Raw genomic sequence first — 18,990 nt, 5'->3', positions numbered from 1 at the left:
GCGGCTCAAGCCTGTCATCCCAGCACTTTGGGAGGCTGAGGCGGGTGGATCACGAGGTCAGGAGATCGAGACCATCCTGGCTAACACGGTGAAACCCCGTCTCTACTAAAAATACACAAAATTAGCCGGGTGCAGTGGCGGGCGCCTGTTGTCCCAGCTACTTGGGAGGCTGAGGCATGAGAATGGCGTGAACCCGGGAGGCGGAGCTTGCAGCGAGCCGAGATCGCGCCACTCACTCCAGCCTGGGCGAGACAGCCAGACTCCGTCTCAAAAAAAACAGAGAAAAGAGTAACGAAGAGATCGCCAGCGGCAGCTCTTGGAGGGTGACTCCACACCTTGCAACGTGGGACAATCGGGGTGACTGTGGCCATTGAGGCCGATGACTGTAATGACTGCACGAGGTCTGACCACGCTCCCCTCTCCATGGGGGAAACTCGAGCCGTTGTTCCTGTCTCCGTCAGCGACGACACGCTGCTGCCTGGAACCCCAAAACAGCTGTGCACCCATGAGCGTGTACCGCCACCCGTGCCAGGGGCCTGGACCTGCCTCCCAGGATTCACTGCCTGCCGCCCACGTCAACGGGGCCTGAACAGCAGAAAGGGGAGGCCCTGTTCTGCACCCAGGGGGACCCTCCCGGCTCAGAGCAGAAGAGGCTGGGCAGATTCAGAGCCGGAGGGCTTGGAGGGTGGGTGGGCACGAAGGATAAAGCCTCCCCCAGGTGCCCAGCAGAGCATGGAGCTGTGATGGTGAGCACCCCGCAAAGTAGCGGCTCTCGGTCCAGCCTCCCACCTGTGGGGGCACCGTCTCACAGGCATATATGTATTTAGCTTCTATGTAACACGTAGAAAGCTAATCTACATGCCTACTATGTGGTTATAGAGACACAACTTATAGATATGTTATATATATATTTTTATATTTGTATATTTTTTGTTCCTTGATAAGAAGTCCTTGGGAGGTGACAGTGAATGTGGATCCTGCCTGGGAGCCCTGTCCCTGTTCAGTCTGTTCAGTTGCAGCCCTGTGTGCCAGACATCTCCGTTTGCTCGTGTGCAAAAGTGAAGCTGAACGATGTCCGTCAAGATCTTTCACTCGTGCTAAAGTCCTGTCCATCCTCAGCTCACAGCCTCCCCACCCTGTCCTCAGATGATTCTTAAATGCAGTGTGTTTGGGCAGTTGGAGTCCTGGCAAAGACAAGGCCCCTGCCCCCTCCCCCCGGCTTGCGTGACTGTGCCAGGCAGTGCGGCGAGATGGAGCCCGGTGGCTGGGCCGTGAGAGTCCCGAAGCTGTGAGAGAACGCTTTGTGGGAGGGATCTGTGGGAAACCAAGAGGCCATCTGTTCCCGAAGATGGGCGCGTTGCTGTCTTTCATGGCTTTTACCCCGAAAGTCCCACAAAAATGTCCCACAAAAATGTGACTCTTGTTTCATGATTATCAGCGGAAATCAGACTGGAAAATGGAAGCCAGGAGTTGGAATTTCGATGGGTGTGAACTTCACCAGGTCTTGAATGGAGTCGGATTTCCTGCTTGCACACGACTCGGTGCATGTCCAGGTGAAAGGCGTGTAACACGCAGGTGCTTAGAAAGACCGCGGCCTGCAGCCGGTGCATCCTGGTGCCAAGGCCTTGGGGATTCTCTGGGCCTCTCGGAGCCCAGCTGTCCTTATCTGTGAAGCACCCCATTACCATTCAGAACACAGGGCATGCAAAGCACTCAGCCCTGGAGCCCAGCATAGGCAGGTGTCAATAAACAGCAGCTGTTGTGATGATTGATTAAGAATCTGTGTTTCCCTGGATGAAATCTTCTGGTGAAACTGAGAACACAGCTTGGAACTTTCTTCAAACCCACATCATTTCAATATGTGACTACATACCTTTGCTGACATTTAACATAAACTTTCATGTCCATGTAAATTGTAGAAGCAAAATGTTTAGTTTGCCTCGTAGGTCAAGGAGGCCTCTAGGTGGCTGGATATGTCTTGTGGACAGGGGGCTACGTGATAATGAGGAGAGATTTTTTTGGAGCACTCACTGTGAGCCGTGATTGCATGTAGCACTACATGGAGGCCCGGGAGAGACAGGCTCCATTTCTACCTTCTGCACAGATGCGGATACTAAGTTCTGCACAGCTCAACAGTTTCTGAACGTGTCTGAAAGCTCGTCCTGAGCAGACAGTGAGGGCGGAGGTGAAGAATCTAGAGGGCAGGCAGTGCCAGGAGGAGCTGGAGGTTTAGATCACGGAAAGGACGTTGGCATTTCTCTGGGTGAAGTGGAGAAGGTGGTAGGTTTAGAGCCACAGTCTAGGCTCTAGGTTTAGAGCACAGTCTAGGCTGTGCTCTAGGTTTAGAGCACAGTCTAGGCTGCTCTGTGGAAAGTGGTCAGTCAAGGACAGGGGCTGGTCAGTGCAGGAGGCCAGTTAGGAGCCTGATGCCAAACACCAGTGTCTGAGTATGATTTGAAGATGGTGTTAGCGTTCTCTGGAGAAACAGAATCAACAGGTCCAGAAGTATAGGCTTATTAAAGGAATTGGCTACTGTGAATTTGGAGGCTGAGGAGTCCAGTTTGCAGGTGGAGACCCAGGAGGGCTGATGGCCTGGGTTCCAGTCTGAGCCCAGGACCAGGCCAGCATCCTGGATGAAGGGTCAGGCAGGTGCATCGCCCACTTGCTGAGCCTTTCTCTTCTCTCCAGGCCTTCACCTGATTGCACAAGGCCCACCCATGTTGGGAAGGAGAATCTGCTGTGTGCAGTCTATCCAAGCAAATGCTGATCTCCCCCAGAAACACCCTCACAGACACACCCAGAACAGCATTCTAGCAAACAGCTGGGCATCCTGTGGGCCCATGGAGCTGACACACGGCATTAACTGTGGACCCACAGATGAGTCAGCTGTGGGGTGTGAGGGAAGACCAGGCACCAGGACGCTGCAGGGCTCTGCACAGGAGACACCAGGGACGCTGCAGGGCTCTGCACAGGAGACACCAGGGACGCTGCAGGGTTCTGTACAGGAGACACCAGGGACGCTACAGGACTCTGCACAGGAGACACCAGGAACACTGCAGGATTCTGCACAGGAGACACCAGGAACGTTGCAGGGTTCTGCACAGGAGGCACCAGGAATGCTGCAGGGTTCTGCACTGGAGGCACCAGGGACACTGCAGGGTTCTGTACAGGAGACACCAGGGACGCTGCAGGACTCTGCACAGGAGACACCAGGAACGCTGCAGGATTCTGCACAGGAGACACCAGGAACGCTGCAGGGTTCTGCACAGGAGACACCAGGAACGTTGCAGGGTTCTGCACTGGAGGCACCAGGAATGCTGCAGGGTTCTGCACTGGAGGCACCAGGAATGCTGCAGGGTTCTGCACAGGAGACACCAGGAACACTGCAGGGTTCGCACAGGAGACACCAGGAACGCTGCAGGGCTGTGCACAGGAGGCACCAGGCTCCACCTCACAGACAGGCGGTGGGAGGGTGGGTGCGGGGGGGGGGTGCGGGGTTGGGATGGGCCCAGGGCTGCAGTTTTGGGAGGTGAAAAGGTTCTGCAGGTGGACGGTGGTGATGGTTGAACAGCAATGGGTACTTAATGTGCTGAACCGTGTGCTTAAAAATGGTTAAGCGGTCAATTTTATTCTGTGTATATTTTACCACACTTTTAGGAAAGGAAATAAAACAAACAAAACCACATCCTGGGACACCATCGTAAAAATAATTGAATCATAAGTTGCATTTCATGGCCGATGCTAAGAATTACAGCGTTTGGGGGAGTGTGGGTGTCGGCGTGGGCATCCTGTAAGCTGCTGCTGTTTCTGCTGCTGGTGAACGTGGCTGGCTTCTTCCTGGCCATGCTCTAACCTTCACACATTTGTCAAAAAGCTGCACTGAAGACCTCTTGTAGGCATTTTGCTGGACTGGACAATTTCAGGAAGCACAATGACAATGTATAAAAGGGTCAAAGTATTTGGCTGGATTTATGGGGCATTAAGAAACCACTGCAGTGGAGATGGCAGAATTAGGGAAGTCATTTCCGTGGGCACCCGGCAAGAGCCTGCTCTCAAGGTGAATGTGTGTGGCTTCCTGCAGAATGTCTGCAGAGCGACCCTGAGAGGTGCCAGCCACAGTCCCTCCCACCACGAGGCTTCCTAATCAAGTGAGTTGGCAGCACACAGCAGACAGGAGCCCCAGTGGGCATTTGAGTATTTGGGGTTTAAGTAAGACGAATAAATAAAAAGCTAATGTTTCCAGTGATTCTCAGGGGAACTATGATTGCATTAGATATGTATTAATATATCAGTCTATCTCATAATCTAGCCATATCGGTGAAGAAGCCGGCTCATCTCCAAAGGCTGACTGATGCTGAAATGTGATAACCATAATACCAATAGGTCAACCGCACTGAGGAAGCACCAGGAGAGGCTGCATTTGACACAGCGCACCCAGTGAAAGCGTAGCCTGATTTACTGGGACCGTTCCACCTTCCGTGGCCAGGGAATCACTGCCAGTTTGGCCTCGTATTAAGAAATATAATTCCATAGGCTGGCATAGCTGAAAGACTGTGCCAATAATCAGCACCAATAATTAATCTGAATACAGAAAGCGAAAGAGGATGTGGGGAGGGTGGAATTTGACATGGGGAGATTGTCACTGTAGCTGCTTCTCCGTCTTGCTAAAGCAACTGTCCAGACTGTCTATGAGCAAACTGTCTGAGCTTGAACCCGTATCCGCCAGATGCACCTGCAGCATGTGTGATCATGGAGGGTCAGTTTGCAAAGGATTTTAGGGGTATTACTGTCATGCCAAAGCTAATTAAATAAGAAAATCACCAGTAAGAGTTTCCAAGGTGGAGATATTTCCCTCTGTTAATACCTCCGCAAAGTCCTCAGACATGCCCAGGAATGGTGTTGATCAAACTAGCTTTAGCAAAACCATCTTCCAGCAACACACATTACACAAGGCAGTCCCGCTGTCTCCTGGAGCTCACCCCTTAGGCTGCCAGACCAGGCCCTGGTTGTTAAAAGTGGTAAAAACCACCTTTCTGATAGATTAAACAATACAACAAAGCATAGTGCTACCTAATGCAGGCAATTAGAGAAGGAAAAACATTACAAATAGATGGAAGCACCTTTAAGCTCTTTCCTCCCTCCCCAAAGCCAGCCAGTGCCATGGCTTTATAACCCCGTGAGCGTGACTTGCTGGTTCATGTGTAGCTTCTGCAAGCTGTGGCAACCCTCCAGCATTAGGGTTTGAAGAGCTGTCACTGTTGGGGGCTCTCTCCCCTGCCGCCCCCATGTTACTCAGGACATTCTCTGGCACGTGAACGTCTCCCTGCGTGGCTCCCAGAGATCCTGCTCACACGGGACACGGATGCTGTGCGTTTCGGGAAACTCTAGCTGTGCCTTTCCTCTGTTCTTATGTCACCATGACAACAGCATCTGTGACCAGATGTGCGGGGCTTTCCCCCCTGCTCAGCAACAGACACCAGGGGGGTCCTCTGGCTGAGTTCCGACACTGTCCACCTGGAGACAGCATCAGATCCACAGGTGAGGGCTCGGTCCTCAAGGTTGCCCCCCACACCGGCTGCAAGTCTGGGCTCCAGAACTTCTGACCAACTGGCTTCAAATTGGGCTTCCCATGCCCCTTTCTTTGGGTTCGATTAATTTGCTGGCATGGCTCACAGAACTCAGGGAAACACTTGTGTCAATTGGTTTATTATCAAGGATATTGCAAAGGATACAGGGGGAGGGGCATGGAGCTTCTGTGCCCTCATGGGCGCTCCGTCCTTCAGGGACCTTGGCGTGCTCAGCTCTCGGAAAGCTCACAGACTCCATGGGTTCTTATGGAGATTTCATTACATAGGCATGATTGACAGCCATGCAGAAATGGGAACGGACAAAACCCGCAGGAACCAACCCCGGCGGGGCCTGTCTGCTCAGACTTATCCCGGCCTCTGTGCAGATTCCTTCCTGCAGAGTGTGGGGCGGGACCCTCTCTGGAATGAAGGTCTTCTGATCCACAATCAGGTTAGAGTCCTGCCTTGGGTCAGGCAAAAGGACAGGAGATGGTCAGAGATTCTGGTTCCCAAGGCCCACGGGGTCCCAGCGTTATCACAAAGGCTGCGGGAGTTGGGAGCCAAGGCCTGTGGATGGAGACCACTGTGTCCCCTAACACCACCTGCCCGGTCACTGCCTCCATGGCACTCCTATGCCATTCTCTTTTGTCATATCCTCAGCAACAAGGAGCACCCTCTGGTCAGAGTTCCGGTGACTGGCCAATCCTAAGGACGCCCCGCACTGGCCATTTAACGCAGCCAGGGGCCTTGATGTGGGGCAGGACAGCCATAGCCCTGCCTGTCTCCACAGAGCTCTGCCTTCTTGGACCCCAGTCCAGCTGCGCAGAGCAGGATCTTCTGGTGCTAGTGTTTGGGGGGAGCACATTACTCAGGCGGAAAGTATTTATTGATGGGCTCTTTATCACAGATGTCACCTGAGTAAAAATAATTCTCCAGGACTCCAGTTGGCTAAAACGCAGAAACCAATAATTCAATGCAAGGTGTCGATGGCCACTCGCGAGTCTTCCTGTTTTGAGAAGCGGTGCTCATTCTGTGAGGTGCTTATGGCCTCTGTTGTCCTCAGCATGTCAGGGAACCCTGCCAGGCTGTGACCTCACTCCTTGCAGCCTGGCAAATGGGCAAATGGCTGCACTCCTGCCTATGCAGAAAGCCTGGCCATGGCTGTGCCATGAGCCCCTGCTGAGCTGAAGGGTGGCAGTGTCCCTGGGACAGTAGGTGCACCGCCCAAGGGGCCTGGGGTCTCGCTGGCCTGGAGCCTGAGCTGTTCCACCCATGTGCGTGCACGCGTGTTTGCATGTAAGGAGCTGTATGTCTGGAGCCTCCCGCAGTGCAGATACCTTCTGGCTGTCATGTAAACCTCAAAAACGCTTCTATACAGCTACTGCGCGGCAGTCACATCCACTTTCCATATGAAGAGGTAAAGTTCTGTTCCTTATTGGCTTAGTTTTTAGGACAGCAGAGGTACCTCTGAGAAAGCGTCCCTGAGTCCCTCCCACTCCCGCAGCGCTCAGGGGCTTGGATGCACCATGCGCCCGGCTCTCCCTTTCCTTCCTCGGGACCCCGATTCTCCTGGGCTTTGTCTGTGTGTCTCAGAAGGGAAAACACGAGGGGTCTTCCCTAACACTTAGCCCTTCCTCTGAGGGAGGCGGCAGGCGCCAGGCAGGCAGATCCAGGGAAGGGAACAGGGCCAAAGCTTCATGCCCGTGGGCCTGGGAGGCGGGCAGCGGCAGGGCACAGGAGGGCCCCTTCCCGCATCCAGCATGGGGAGGCCGGTGGGTCCGGACGACCTGCGGGAGCAGGCACGGATTCCTCGGAGAGACCCCCGCCTGCGAGCCGCCCTGTGCGCTGGGGCCTCCGAGGGGGTCTCCACGTGCGCCGGCTCGGGCTCGCCTTCCCCGGGCTCTGTCCTCCCTCCCTGGGAACGCTGTGAAGGACCCCGGACTCACCTGTCTCTTGGTCTTGCGGGGATGACGAGAGGAGCACGAAGTGGGAATGACGGCCCCAGACGACCACGGGGACACGACGCACGCGGAGTTTACATTTAAGTCCCGGGAGAAGCGAGTGTGCGGTGCTCGGGTGTAACCCGGGGGGCGCCGCTGGAGGGGCTGGGACTTCCTCTGGCCTTTGCCACTCGCAGAGATGTCCCTGCCAGGCCGGGAAAGAAAAGTGCAGGCGGGAAGCGAGGCAAGACCAGAAAGTTCCGGCTGGCGGCGGGCCTGGAGCTCAGGGGACCGCAGGCCCGGGCGGGCGTGAGGCTGGGCACGGGGGCGGGAGCCCGGGTCCCGAAGGCCAAGGATGGGCAGTGCCAGGCCGGGCCCAGCACCACTACCTGCTTTGCGCCATCGCTCGGCTTTGAGTCTCTGTCGTTAAGATGACAAGTGATGATTTTGAGAGCTGACCCTCGTCTCTCCCTTGGAAAGTACAAATAGAAAAGTAATTATGGATTTCTGCGTTTTCAGATATTGGTCCTTGTTCTTACCCAGAACTCAAGCGTTTTTCATGACATGGCTCCTGGTTAGAAAACTGACATTCAGCTGATAAGAAACTCCTTGCTTTCCTGTTGGAAATTGAAGTTAACGCAGAAATGACGTTCAGCGAGGCCTCTCTTCAGTACAACCCTGGGATTCCGAGTGTGGACATGAGGACGGAGTCAGATTTGGGTTCTAAGATCTCCCTAATGTTTCCTTTAGGTTCTTGGGAGATTTTAGAAATGCAGACTCGATTCTGAGACAGTGACATCAGGTGAGGAGGTCTGGGGTTTCACAAACAGCATATTGCAAAAACTGGAAGAAATAAACAAACATGTTTCTTTCTTTTTCTTTCTTTCTTTTTTTTTAATCCTCCCACACAAAGAGATTCAATCCCTTGAAGAGAAAGATAATTAGTTACGGATCTCAGATTTGAGACAATAAATGTTTTAAATGACTAAGAATAATTTATGTCTAGGTTCCAAAATGGTCAGAAATGAAAGATTAAGAGGATAGGCATTTCAGCCACAGGGCAGCGGTGGGATCGGCAGGGGAGGTGGTCTCGCAGGGAACGCAGTGTCAGGCCAGTCTCCACCAGACGTGCCTGAGCAGCCGTGGTGGGGAACCGGCACCATCTGTATACAGGTTTTGATCAGGGAATGCAGGGTCGGGCCAGTCTCCACTGGATACGCCTGAGCAGGCCTGATGGGGAACTCGCACCATCTGTGTGCAGGCTTTGATGGTTTTGATGGTGATAGAAAGAACGTAAATCTACTAATAATGTCTGAGAGCAAGTGCTCCTGAACAAGCTCTGTGTTTGAGTGACTTCCTTTAACTTTGCAGATGCTTCCCGGAAGCCCTTGACTCTCTGACTTTTAATTCCTAATTTGAGATACATTTTTCTAGACTCATTGACTTCATTCTGATACCATCAGTAAATTTAGGATGAATGTCACTCTCCTGGTGGAAGGATGGAGAAGGCTACATCTCAGGACACGTGGAAAGAGGACGCACACTCGGACACTTAAAATAACCCCACCTTGAGCAGTTTCGTCAACTCCAGAGCCTCCCGTTGACTTGGACTGGGCCCAGCGGGTGTTCCCTGAGCACTTGCGTTTGCCCAATGCCAACTCCTGTGTCTTTGTGCTGTGTGGTTCTCTGTCTTCCCCTGAGAAACCATCCCAGCACGCCACTTTCTAGATGAAATGTCATGTCCCAGCTACTATCTCAAAAGCCACTGGCAACGATTGGCATCCCAAGTGAACAGGACATTGATGTGAGCCAGTGGAGATGCAGTTCTGGAACCACGTGGCAGCAGTAAATCTCCACGCTGTCGTACAATTTGGCGCAGCCCAATTTAGTCATGGTCTTTAAACAAGGAGTGCAGAGGCACAGCCTGAGTGAATGCCAACATCAGCCAGTCCCAATGAGAGCTTGAAGCAGATTCTATCATTTTCTGGGGAAAAAAAAGAGGCAAAAGGAAGGGATTGCTCAAGTGACAGCCGGCACCCTGCCATCCTCGTCTGGGGGAAAAGAATTACTCTCCACCTGCCAGGCACTGGAGACAGTCAGCTCAGCCCCCAAGGGGTTCGGGCCCTGGTGGAAGTCAAATGTGTGCTTGGACCAAGCCCACTAAGCATCAGAGGGAGGACCTCGGTTAAATTATATGCATTTCCTGGAGTCTCTGTTTCCTCATCTCTAAATTGGGATTAATAATCTTATTAACATGATTGTTTGGAGAGTTAAATGTGATAGTTAAATAAAATAAAAAGTTTCATAAATGATATTATAAACCAGAAATAAAAGTCAAGGCCCCCCCGACCAGCCTGCAACCATCTGAATGGACGTCCTCTTCTGCCAAGGCACCCTAAAATTTAACCTGAAAGACTGGTTCAGGCCAGGAAGAGGGGGTGGGCGTGCCTCATTGCACCCTCCAGCAGTAACATCGACACAGACCTTAAGTCTGATGAGAAACATTTACAGTCTCTTCTCTCTGAAGCCTGCCACTTGCGTGATAAAACCTGGGTCTGCACGGCCCCTTACCTTAACCCAGACATTCCTTTCTCTAGATAGTAACTCTTTCAACCAATTGCCACTCTGAACATTTTTAAATCCACCTATGATCTGGAAGCACCCTGCTTCAAGCTGTCCGCCCTTCCGGATGGAACCGTGTAAATCTTACGTGTATTGATTGGTGTCTTGTGTCTCCCAAAAATGTATGAAAGCAAAAGCTGTGCCCCAATCACCTTGGCCACATGTCAGCCACCTCCTGCGGCTGTGTTATGGGCAAAATAAACTTTCTAAATTGACTGAGGCTTGTCTTAGATACTTTTTGGTTTACAATATGGAAAGGACATAGTGCTCAATAAATCATAAACTGTAACTAACCTGAAAGCAATGATAACTCAACTAAGCTCAAGTACTACTTACCTACCGCCCCTGCACCCTCGCCCCTACCTACTGCCCCTGCACCCTCGCCCCCTACCTACTGCCCCTGCACCCTCGCCCCCTACCTACTGCCCCTGCACCCTCGCCCCCTACCTACTGCCCCTGCACCCTCGCCCCTACCTACTGCCCCTGCACCCTCGCCCCTCTACCTTCTCTGACTCTGCGCTATGACAGATCACTGTCTCACTAGATTTGAGGAATGTCATTTTTTCTTTCAAAGTGAGAATCCCACGGTAAGAGCTGATCCCTGGAACCAAGCACAGCTATGATTTACAGGCTCCCACACTCTGGGGTTGACACACATACATCTTTGCTTGTGCAAGGCTTATCCTGTTAACTTGACCTTCTAAGAATGCCCTTCCGTGTGTACACAGCTCCAGACTTGAGGCTCGGGCTGGCTGGTGGCTGCATCACCCTTGCTTGGTCCTGGGCGTCAGACACACATACCCTCCTGAGCCCAGGGGTGCTTTGGACACAGAGCTGGCTTTTGCACCTTTGGCTCTATGGTTTTTGTCTCTATGTGATTCTTCTTTAATCATTCCTGAGCCTCACTTATGGTCAAATATCTTTTGTTTGAACACGTGGCTACGTGGAGCTTAAGAACATCTCCTGTGCTGTTTGGGAGGAAGAGTTGTGTTTGTGTCCCCAAAGATGCCTGCCTTGAAGTCTAAATATTTTGTCACTTAGGATTTCCTTCAGCCCCGACCCAGGTGGCTGTCCTCTTGGCTCCACGTCGTGCAGCCTGGGGCTGCCGGATGTCCCAGCACGATGCTCGGGCGCCCAGCGAGAGAGAAGGGCAGATCGCAACTCGAACAAAAGTATACTTATGGAGCTTGCAAACTCCCTAATAGCTTTGAAATGAAGTTTCCTGAAGCCGCATTCAAAACTGAAGTAGGCAGAATTCTTTTTCGTGGCGTGCCTGAATTTAAAAACAAAAACAAAACGAACAAACAAATAAATAAATTAAAGAAAAAAAAAAACCCTAACCTACCCAACATGCAAAGTTCAGGGTAGAAAAATTAACCCTGGGAAAATCTGGAAAAGTCTAAGATTATACGAGACATTCATCCTCAAGCTGATTTTTTTTTTTTTTTTGTACAATCCTGTGTTGTGCTCAAAACAAAAATCTGAGAATACTTCTTAAAGGGGAAAACAAAGCTCAGCCCGGCCATACATCTGTGAGTTTTGAAACAAAGGTTTGTTTGTGTGCCTCAATCACTCTCGCCCATGAAAGCAGACACTTACTTGAAAAACTTTTCGGGGAAACACTCTAAACCAACATCCTGGTATAAATTTGCAAAACGCAATACAGGCCTGATTGTTTTTGGAGTGGATGCAGGCCGCATACGAATAGCTCTTTCTGAAACGTAATGTTCTTTGCACGGCTCAGTGGCTAACGTACAATAAATCAACAAAAGAGCGCTTCAATAAAGCTATTGGGCAGCAGCAAGGCCACTGTTATTTTATCTTTTTACAGTATTTAATTGGAAGGTTTTTCCTGAAACTTTAGCCAGCCTTCAAATTACTAGATTCCATATAAGAAGAGATTGATAAGAGAAATTTTTTTCTTCCAGGATTTTTTCCTTACAAGAGAGCAAGTTTTTGCAGAGGGAGAATAAAGTTACAAGTGTCTAGCGTTTTGCTGAGGGAGAATGAAATTAGATGCTGAATGGAGCGGGTAGGAAAGGCTGGGAAAATGCGAACTTGGCAGCGCCGCCAGGTCACTGCAGAGCCCCACTGTCCTCCGGCACCAGGTGTCCGCTGCATTCAAACGATACTATTATTCATAGACGGAGCAGAGCATTAAAACTCCCCCCAAAAATCATTTGCAACTGAATAAAGATATAATCCTGGAAATATAACTCTCCATTAAGAGTCCCCATTAGCAACACAAGAGCCTCATTGTTAAGGAGTTATGTATATTTATCAAGTTAAAAAAAAACTTGTCTTAGTGCTTACATGTTAATAGAAAACTTTTATAGCCCTGGTCTCAGAACTAGTTATGCATAAAATGTAAAGCATCTATTATGCTTTGGCAAACTCTTGAGCGTTTGACAGTGAATTGCTAATACACGAACAGTCTCCGGCGATGGACGGATAACGTCTTCCTGGCTGGCGCGGGGCTGCTGCGGAGTGGGCCGAGATGTGAGGCCTGCAGCCTCCCGTTTAGTCCTGAGTTCTGTGAGGGACCCGCAATCTTCTCCAAGGGCCTTGCTACCTTCTTCATGTCTGTTTCTGAAGCTGCTTCAGGGCCGGAGGTCCCTTCAGAATCGACCTGGCAGGACACGGCTTTCCGCCCTCCTCTTCCTTTCAGTCTTACTGCACAGGGTTCGATCGGGTCTTCCTGTGAATGGAGGAATTTGTGGTCGGGTGGGCAGCCCCGCCACAGAGCCCCGGTGAGCTCTGCAAGGGACCGTGACCGCCAGGCTGGGCCCCGAGGCGGCCTCCCTCCCTCTGCCTTCCCCTCCGGAAGGCCCTAGGCTGCATCCAGCTGACCCCAGCACAGGAAGGAATGCAAGGGACGAAGCCTCCCCTCCCCAGGAGCAGGGGGAGCTAGGGACAAGGAGTGGTTTCCACAGCTCCTCCAGGACGGCCCCTTCTCTCACAGGCTCTCTGCACTTTTGGCACTAGAATGTCATAAGTAGCAAAGCCCCGTCAGGATGTAAATGGTCCTGCTATAGTCTGGGGCCCCGTGGCCGCCGTGCTCAGGGCAGGCGTCTGCTGTCAAGTTTGGGGCTTGTGGTCTCTGTGGTGGGTTTCACCCCCTCACTGGAGCTTGTTGCCCCCACAGGCAGTGTGCCGGGCATGGGCCGTCTGTGTCCTTTTAAGGAAAAGAGCTGGGACGTGAGAGGTGGACAGGAGGAGTCCTCCCAGGCCCGGGGATCCCTGCCGGGAGGAGAGCAGCCTGCGTGGGGCCCGTCCCGGTCCAACACCCGCTTCCCGGCGCCTCTGCCAGGGCTCCCCTGACTCCTCTCTGCTCCTGCTTCTGCATCCCTCCACCCTGGGCTTTGCTTGTCCCCTGAGATTCCTGTGATCGAGTCCCACACCCAGTGTCCGAGAATGTGACCTGTGAATGTTGACAGAGCCACAGTGCAGTCACAAATGTTAAGAAAACTGCTGAACAGGCCGGGCGCAGTGGCTCAAGCCTGTAATCCCAGCACTTTGGGAGGCCGAGACGGGCGGATCAGGAGGTCAGGAGATGAGACCATCCTGGCGAACACGGTGAAACCCCGTCTCTACTAAAAAATACAAAAAACTAGCCGGGCGTGGTGGCGGGCGCCTGTAGTCCCAGCTACTGGGGAGGTTGAGCCAGGAGAATGGCGTGAACCTGGGAGGGGGAGCTTGCAGTGAGCTGAGATCCGGTCACTGTACCCCAGCCTGGGTGACAGAGCCAGACTCCGTCTCAAAAAATAAATAAATAAATAAATAAATAAATAAATAAATAAATAAATAAAATAAAATAAAAAGAAAATTGCTAAACAGAGTGGGGAAGGCCATGAGGAGACGGTCCTCGTGCTTGTGTGCCTCGTCATGAAAAACACTACAAAACCCGCAGCCTGGCACAAGAAGCACTCTGCAGGGACGTCGGCCCAGCACAGCCTGGACAGCCTCAGATCAGCGACACCCTTATCCATCCTTGTAGCTGAGGAGAATCATTTCAAAACATTGCCTCATCCTCCAATGGCTTCCCTCAAGCCTTGGTCTTCCCTTCCCAGACGCGCAGAGTCTGCTGTGGTGTGTGGGTGCCACGGCCATGCTCGGCTCTCAGGTCAGCACCTCTCCTCTTAGAGAGCCTCTCCCTGCGTTTAGGTTGACAGACCTTATTCGAAATAGGGACTGTGCAGATGACCAAACTGAGATGACATCGTTCGGGTGGGCCTAGTCTAGTGTGATTGGCGTCCTTATAGAAAGAGGAAAGTTGGAGCCAGGATGGACACACATGCGGGGAGAACACGGCTCCTGAAGGGGGAATCGAGGTGCCACTTCTATGTGCCAATGAAGGACAATGGTCACCAGTGGCCACCAGATGCTGGGGAGAGGCCTGTGTCAGGAGAGGTTTTCCTCGGCCATTTTAGGGACCTTGGCTGGGTCTGAAAACTGAAAAAAAAAAAAAAAAAAAAAAAAAAGACTCTTACCCCTTTTCCTTGAATGAGCCCCACAGACAGAGACGTGAGGGGCTGATGTGGTGAGAATCCTCCCCCCGCCGGCCTTTGTCCTGAATGGCTGAACTGCTGCTTGCAGGGCAGAGCAAGGTGCCTGTGCAGGTGTCAGGAGCCACGGAGGGAAAAGGCTGACCTGGATTGTCTCAGGTTCCCACCTGGGTCTGAAAATCAGACAAAGGTTAACAGGAGAGAAGCCTGGAATTTAATTAATGTTTCAATGACATGGAGGCCTTCATAAAGTTATGAAGACGCAAAGAACTGAGTGAGCTTGGGTGTTGTTGGGCCGGCTTGGATGAGGAAGTGCATGGTCCCAGAGAGGTGTGATCACATGGTCATGGAGCGGGGACGCAGCAAAACCTGTGTGTGCAGACATGTCTCTCTGTCCCCACGTCTTCCAAGCTAAGGATGTGTCTTCCCTGGTGGTGCAGTGGGGGCCATTAGGTCATGAGGATCTTATGATCTGCTTCAGGGAAAGGCCAGAAAGTATCCACTAGGTTTTAGGACCTGCTTCTGTGGAAGAGGAGGAGAAGGTTGGGGAGTGACCTTCCTGCTTCTGCCGCATTCTTAAATGCCATATGTAAAGTGCCATATTTTGGGGCAGTGAGCCCTGAACCCCATCGTTTAAAACAGATTCTCCTCCTCAGCCGCCAAATGCCAACCCTGCTAACACCCAGATCTCAGATACTCAACCTCCAGCGTGACAGGAAAATACATTCCATGTGAAGCCATCAAGTCTGTGATACTCTGATGTTGCAGCCCTGAAAAACGGATCCATCTCCCACGCGTTGATTGTTCAAGGGCCCGGCTCAAGGAGGTTGATGTGAAAGTCCACGTGGCAGGACAGACACAGGCATTAGGAAAGCAGAGCTGATGGAAAGCCAAGGTCTCCCACAAACAGCAGGAGGATGCGCAGCGCACCCGCCCCCTCAAGACGTCCTGGATGTGGGTTGGGAGGTGGAGACCCACAGTGTCGGTCATGGGCTTGGGAGGTGGAGACCCATGGTGTTGGTCATGGATATTCCTCTACCTGGCGAGAGGACTGTCTACCTTTTAGATAGATGCTCTGCCTTGAGAGGCGACACTGTCTAATTCCTCTCCCTGCTAGCTGTTTCGTGCAGACGTGGGCATCTTCACTCCACTGGCACTCTTCAGCTTCTGCCGTTCCCATCGTTAACACGTCTTGCATCCCTGCTTCTCTCACATGGTCCTCAGAAATGCGGCAACCTTGATTCCTGAGACCTGCCACCCTGTTCCCAGAGGGAGGAGCAGGGATGGAGACCTAAGGGTGCCCCAGCCAGTGGACTTGGAGGTCCAGACTGGGCCCGGACAGACCCGCACATTTGTCAGTCCTGACAAAAGCCACCGTGGGCAAACATATGAGCTCCCGAGGGCCAGCGCGGGCTGCAAGGAGGTCCCGCTGCTCCCTGCCTTGTTCAGTGTTACAGGAGGTGACAGTGGACTCCACGGGAACCACATTTGTAAGGTCGCAGCTCCAGGCTCACCTAAGGTCCAGGCAGCTGTGAGCACCTCCCCTCATTCCTCATCGTCTCAGGTGTTAAGTGAATCATCCAAGACATCAACGAAATCAGGTGCAGGGAGCATCCAGAGAACTGGAGAAAAGCAGAAAAACGGTCCAGCTGCACGGGCAGAGCTTGCTAAAGCAGGTGAGTGGCAGCTGCTTCTTCTTCCTCCTCCTCCTCCTCCTCCTCCTCCTCTTCTTTTTCTTCTTCTTCCTCTTCTTCTTCTTCTTCTTCTTCTTCTTCTTCTTCTTCTTCTTCTTCTTCTTCTTAATTCTTCTTCTTCTTCTCCTTCTCCTTCTCCTTCTCCTTCTCCTTCTCCTTCTCCTTCTCTTCTTCTTCTTCTTCTTCCTTCTCTTCCTCCTCTTCCTCCTCTTCCTCCTCCTCCTCCTCCTCCTCCTCCTCCTCCTCTTCTTCGTCTTCTTCTTCCTTCTTCTTCTTCTTCTCTTCTTCTTCTTCTTCTTATTCTTCTTCTTCTTCTTCTTCTTCTTCTTCCTCTTCCTCTTCCTCTTCTTCTTTTCTGTATTTTCTCTCTCTCTCTTTTTTTTTAAGAGACAAGGTCTCGCTGTTGCCCAGGCTGGTCTCAAACACTTGGGTCCAAATGCTCCTCCTGCCTGGGCCTCCCCAGATGACTGGCTTTTGTGCTCAGGGCACAGGCCCTCCGTGTGTGGAGGCCTCTGGGTGTGGAGAGCCAGAAACTCAGAATTCAGGGGGGAAGTGGTTTCAGACGTTTTGACTAAATTTTCAGTTTTCATTTTGACTGTGGCTCAGAGCTATTTGACCACTGGCCCACATTTGATCTGGATCCAAAGCCGGCCTGATGGGAGGTGTTTCTTTTATTCCACACTGCCTCCACCCTGAAAATGCAATGCACAGGTGGCTAAAGACGTGGTGTAGGGATTTCTCTCATGATGAAAACATTCACTGGGCAGGATCTCAACTGAAAAACAAGCGCATTTTAAAAATTAATATCTCCTTTGGTGAACTGGTCACAAGAACATCAGAAAGGGTGGAGGTGCCAGGTGCGGTGGCAGGCGCAGTGGCTCAAGCTTGTAATCCCAGCACTCTGGGAGGCTGAGGTGGGTAGGCCACCTGAGGTCAGGAGTTTGAGACCAGCCTGGCCAATATGGTGAAATCCCGTCTGTACTAAAACCACAAAGATTAGCTGGGCATGGTGGCAGGTGCCTGTAATACCAGCTACTCGGGAGGCTGAGGCAGGAGAATGGCGTGAACTCGGGAGGCGGAACTTGCAGTGAGCTGAGATGGTGTCACTGCACTTCAGCTTGGGCAACAGAATGAGATTCCATCTCAGAAAAAAAAAAGAAAGAAAGAAAGAAAAAAGGAAAGAAAAAGAAAGAAAGGGTCATGGGAGGCCAGTGGAAATGGTGACACAGTGGAGAAATCGTGGGTTATGATCAAAATAACAGGTGCGCACGGCATTCGCTGCCATTTTCAGCCGTCTTCTGATAGTTTCTTTTACTACTTCAAATACCTGAAGTTGTTTGAACCATCTTTAGCCTTTTGCCAGCTTTTGTCAAAATAGGAGTCTCTTTAGATTAGTGGGCATTATACATGACTTCAAAAAAAATTCTGCAAATATTCCATTGTCTGGTTTCTTGTTCTTTAATTCTTGCTGAATTAAGAAATGGCTTAAATAATGGCCTGTTCTTTGCAGTGGGCCCTGAGAAGTAGCATGACTCTTGGCAGCATATCGTAGAAAATAGATTTGTTAATTTGAAAAGCGGTATCCAGCAAATACATTTGTTATAGTCCTATTTTCTAGTTTTGTATCAAAGAAGCATTTTCCCAGTATTATTATTTTATGTCATTTAATACATTAAAAACACAATAAAGAATTTCATGATCATTTGACCATAATGTGCGTGTATTTTTAAGAGTCTTGGAAACTTAATAATTTTGTATCAGAATAGAGAGATAAAAATAAGTATATCTAAGTCTCTCCCCACTGTAAATTTAAACCAATGACATACTTTTTATGATGTGCAAACTTCAGGTAACTACTTTTCAGAAAAAATTACTCTTGATCATGTTGCAATGATATTTCTAAATAGGGCAAGTTATTCTCTGAAAGGATCCAAATAATTTCAAACAGTTCAAATCATATTTCTAAATGCAGTAGACAAATCCAGTTCTGGGTCTTCCGTATTCATAGCCCTGGCTGGTATTACACATTTCTGCCTTTCACCACGACCAAAGGAATGTGTGGGGTTTCCACGCTCACTTTCTGTTCCTAGTGATCTGCTGGTTAAAGCTGCTCCTCTGTCCTCTGATGCTCAGACAGTCCTCCCTCATGATCTGCTAGTTAAACCTGCTCCTCCATCCTCTGATGCTCAGACAGTCCTCCCTCATGATCTGCTGGTTAAACCTGCTCCTCTGTCCTCTGATGCTCAGACAGTCCTCCCTCATGATCTGCTGGTTAAACCTGCTCCTCCGTCCTCTGACGCCCAGACAGTCCTCCCTCATGATCTGCTGGTTAAACCTGCTTCTCCATCCTCTGATGCTCGGACAGTCCTCCTGATGGTTCCCCACATTACTCCTCCTTTCTTTGCCTGGTGGAAGGAATCGTTGTTAGTTAGGACTGTTCCATTTAAAATTACTACTTGGATCAGAATTATTTCTGTCCTTCGGAAAGAATACCTCCCTATCAAAATAAGCGTTTCCACTGAAAATGTGTCGGGCAGCTTGGCCCATGGGCAGCCGCTGGCACTTGGGAGCTCTGCAGTTTCTCTCTGGGTCCTTGCAGCCTTGATCAAATAAAACAGGCAGGTGCAAGTTATAGGAGTTACCCATTATTTATGGCTTTTAG

The sequence above is a fragment of the Rhinopithecus roxellana genome, chromosome 21 (assembly GCF_007565055.1).
Source record: "Rhinopithecus roxellana isolate Shanxi Qingling chromosome 21, ASM756505v1, whole genome shotgun sequence".
NCBI classification, from domain to species: domain Eukaryota; kingdom Metazoa; phylum Chordata; class Mammalia; order Primates; family Cercopithecidae; genus Rhinopithecus; species Rhinopithecus roxellana.
This window is presented reverse-complemented; position numbering follows the sequence as displayed.